Source organism: Aotus nancymaae, unplaced genomic scaffold (assembly GCF_030222135.1).
Source record: "Aotus nancymaae isolate 86718 unplaced genomic scaffold, 86718_ANA_hifiasm-v0.15.2.pri h1tg000036l, whole genome shotgun sequence".
Classification (NCBI taxonomy): Eukaryota; Metazoa; Chordata; class Mammalia; order Primates; family Aotidae; genus Aotus; species Aotus nancymaae.
Window position 1 is genome coordinate 73171134 of NW_026988450.1, and position 3919 is coordinate 73175052.

The 3919-nt window shown below is 42.7% G+C and overlaps 1 non-coding gene across 1 annotated transcript; it reads right to left on the reverse strand.

The window, feature by feature from the left end:
* Positions 1 to 3402: 3402 nt before the first annotated feature.
* LOC135278196 (5S ribosomal RNA) lies at positions 3403 to 3521 on the reverse strand. Its single transcript, XR_010345745.1, has one exon. It is a non-coding gene; the product is annotated as a 5S ribosomal RNA (ribosomal RNA).
* Between the last annotated feature and the right edge of the window lie 398 nt (positions 3522 to 3919).

The following is a 3919-nucleotide window of genomic DNA, read 5'->3' on the forward strand; positions in this document are numbered from 1 at the left end:
TCTTGCTTCTTCTCTTAAAGTCTGTAAGGAACATCCTTCCTCAGGGAAAGCTGTATTAAAAAGCTTTAGATTCACTAGTAATAGAGAAGTACCAATTAAAATTAAACGAATCAGCACCAAATGAGTAATGATATTTAATAATGACAGTACTCAGTGTTTGTGAGAATGTGTTGACAGAGACACTAATGTGCCCTGCTCAGAGGAGTGAAAGTTGATGAACACCGTCCAAGAATTCTGCTTGCAGGAATCCATTCAAAGGAAATCATCTAAGATTAAGACAGAAATTGTTACCCACAGGAGCTCACCATAAAATTATCTGAAACAGTTCTGTTGTCTGACCTTAGAATGAAGGTTAAGTAAAATAGGATGCAGTCATATGATAAATGTCAAACCATATGATGATGAGTATGATCAAATTTAATTCTTAAAAGGAATTTTGATTACATGCATAATACTTAAAAACTTGAATTTCCTTCTCTGCTTTCAAATTGAGCATTGTGGGTAAAGCTAATATTCTGATTTATTTTTTACATCAGTCTCTTTTTGAAGATCTCTGTTTTCCAAGAGATATTTCACTATGTTGGGTTTGAAATGTGTCCATTCAGAGATTCACAAGAATATTCTCCATGTGTGCATATGAAATACACATTATTATTTTGAGTTGTATTTTTTAAAATTATGTGAGAAAACATTTATGGCATGCCAAGTAAGGAAAGCAAGAGATGGTATGATACAAACAGCATAATCTCAAATATATACAACCAAACTCATGCTTAGAAAAGAAACTAGGCAGGGCGCGGTGGCTCATGCCTGGAATCCCTGCACTTTGGGAAGCCGTGGAGGGTGGATCACCTGAGGTCAGGAGTTCAAGACCAGCGTGGTCAACATGATAAAACCCAGTCTTTACTAAAAATACAAAAAATTAGCTGGGCATGGTGGCACATGACTATAATCCCAGCTACTCAGGGGGCTGAGGCAGGAGAATTGCTTGAACCGGGGAGGCAGAAGTTGTGGTGAGCCAAGATTGTGCCACTGTACTCCAGCATGGGCAAGAAGAGCAAAACTTCGTCTCAAAAAAAAAAAAAAGAAGAAAAGAAACTAAAAATGACTATCTCCCAAATATTAATGGTTTATTACCTTACGTGGGGAGGATTTAGAGAAATTGCCCGTTTCTTCTGCATATTTTTATTTTTTTCTAGATATAACACATATTAATTTTATAATCAGAATAAAATTATGAAAAAATATATATAATGAATCAAAATCTCCTGTTTCTGTGATATCCCTCTCCTCCACCCCCAGAGAAATCTTTCCCACTCTATTCTCAAGAGAAGAGATCTTGCCTCCCTCTATCTCTTTCCATGTGTCTCACAGCTGGGGATAGGGAGGTGTCAGCCTTTTACCTGGAACAGCTTAAGCATCTCACTGCAAGAATTTCAAATAACCATGTTCTTTAAATAGAACCTCCCCAACTAGAAATCATCACACTTAATGCTACCATATAAATATTGTGGGCTGGGTGCAGTGGTTCATATCTGTAATCCCAGCACTTTGGGAGGCTGAAGTGGGCAAATCACTTGAGGTCAGGAGTTCGAGACCAGCATGGCCAACATGGTGAAACCCTGTCTCTACTAAAAGTACAAAAAACAAAGTAGCTGGGCATGGTGGCGGGCACCTGTAGTCCCAGCTGCTTGAGAGGCTGAGGCAAAAGAATCGCTCAAACCTAGAAGGTGGAGGCTTCAGTGAGCCAAGATCGTACCACTGCACTCCAGCCTGGGCAAGAGAGCAAGACTTTGTCTGAAAATAAATAAATAAATAAATAAATATTGCTTAGCATTTAATCAACCTCCAAATAGTTTCATAAAACATGCAGCCACCTAGTCCCAATTAAAGGCAGATGAGGTTTATCATGAGGAAGCCCATGTGCCCATGGTCACCTGTCTCTCGCCTTCTTTCTAATGTTCCTCCATCAGCAGCCTCTTGGGACACCATACCTGAGCCATGTTTGGATCCGTAGTGTCCAGAACAGTGTGCAGCCCCTAGTAGACACTCAGTGAATGTTTGCGCAGACTTACAAAAAGGAAGACAACAAAAGAAGCTGACAGAAAAGAAAGAAAGATCTAGAAGTTGCTACCATCCCCAAGAGGCCCCTAGGAAGGGATCCATCTTTTTAATATGCCAGTTGTAAGACAGGCAAAAGCAAGGCCTTGAGGGCAGAATGTTGGCATTTGAAAGAAGCAAGAATGAATCCATTCATTCATTCATTCATTCACTCACTCATCACTCTAGCTCTATAGTAAGTAGCCATAGATGGCCTATTGTGCGCTTCAGGCTGTACCAGGGTTGTGAGCAGGGAGGCAGGTTCTCTGCGCTATTATGGAGCAGGTGCAGGATGAGGGGAAGGTTGGAGAGACAGAGAATAAGCAAGTAAACAAGTAAGTGACATTTCAGGTAGTGATAAAGGCTGTGGGGAAAACCAAAACAGGGTTACGTGATAATGTCTGGGAGCAGTGCACACCAAGGGTAGTTTATTTTTATTTATTTATTTTTTTCTTTTCTTTTTTGTTTTTTTCTGTGACAGTCTCACTCTGTTGCCCAGGTTGAAGTGCAGTGGCGTGATCTCGGCTCACTGCAACCTCTGCCTCCTGGGTTCAAACAATTCTCCTGCCTCAGCCTTCCAAGTAGCTGGGATTACAGACACACACTACTGTGCTCAGCTAATTTTTTTGTGTCTACTTTTTAGAGATGAGGTTTCACCATGTTGGTCAGGCTTGTCTCAAATTCCTCACTTTGTGATCCGCCTGCCTCAGCTTCTCAAAGTGCTGAGATTACAAGCATGAGCCACCGTGCCCAGCCCCTATTTTGTTTTTATTTATTCATTTGGAAACAGGGCCTCATTCTGTTACCTAAGTTGGAGTGTAGCAGTGGCATGATAAGAGCTCACTGAAGCCTTTACCTCCCTAGGCTTGGTGATCCTCCCACCTCAGACTCTCAAAGTAGCTAGAGTCTCGAACTCATGTGCCACCATGCTCGGTTAAATCTTTTTTTTTCTTTTTTTTTTAAAATTTATTTATTTATTTATTTATTATTTTATTTTATTTATTTATTTTTTTGAGACGGAGTTTTGCTCTTGTTACCCAGGCTGGAGTGCAATGGTGCGATCTCGGCTCACCGCAACCTCTGCCTCCTAGGTTCAGGCTATTCTGCCTCAGCCTCCTGAGTAGCTGGGATTACAGGCACAAGCCACCATGCCCAGCTAATTTTTTTGTATTTTTAGTAGACCATGTTGACCAGGATGGTCTCACTCTCTTGACCTCGTGATCCACCCGCCTCGGCCTCCCAAAGTGCTGGGATTACAGGCGTGAGCTACCGCGCCCGGCCTTAAATTTATTTTTTTATATTAGCCTACAGCACCTGGTATTCCCAGGCAGTCTCCCATCTAAGTACTAACCTGGTCCAACCCTGCTTAGCTTCCGAGATCAGACGAGATCAGGCATGTTCAAGGTGGTATGGCTGTAGACAATTTAAGGAGTGTGATCTTACCATGTTTTCCAGACTGGTCTCAAACTCCTGCACTCAAGTGATCCTCCCACCCCAGCCTCCCAAAGTGCTGGGATTACAGGCGTGAGCCACCGTGCCCAGCTAGCTCAGGGTGGTTTGGACTAGGAGGTCAGCCACTCAGCTTCGTCTCAGAGCAAATCACTGAATCGCAATATCCTGTCCTGGCTCTGCTGGCCCCGGTCAGCCTCAGTTGTACCGCCCCAGCTTATCTCATCTAGTCATTCGTTCCAGTGTTTATTGAACTCCACGTGCCGTCAGACATTGTGCTTGGTGCTGAGACTACAGGAATGATATGCCACAGCCTGTCCTCTCCTGCGCTCACAGAGGAGCAGGGTGACGCTTGATGGCAAAGTGATGA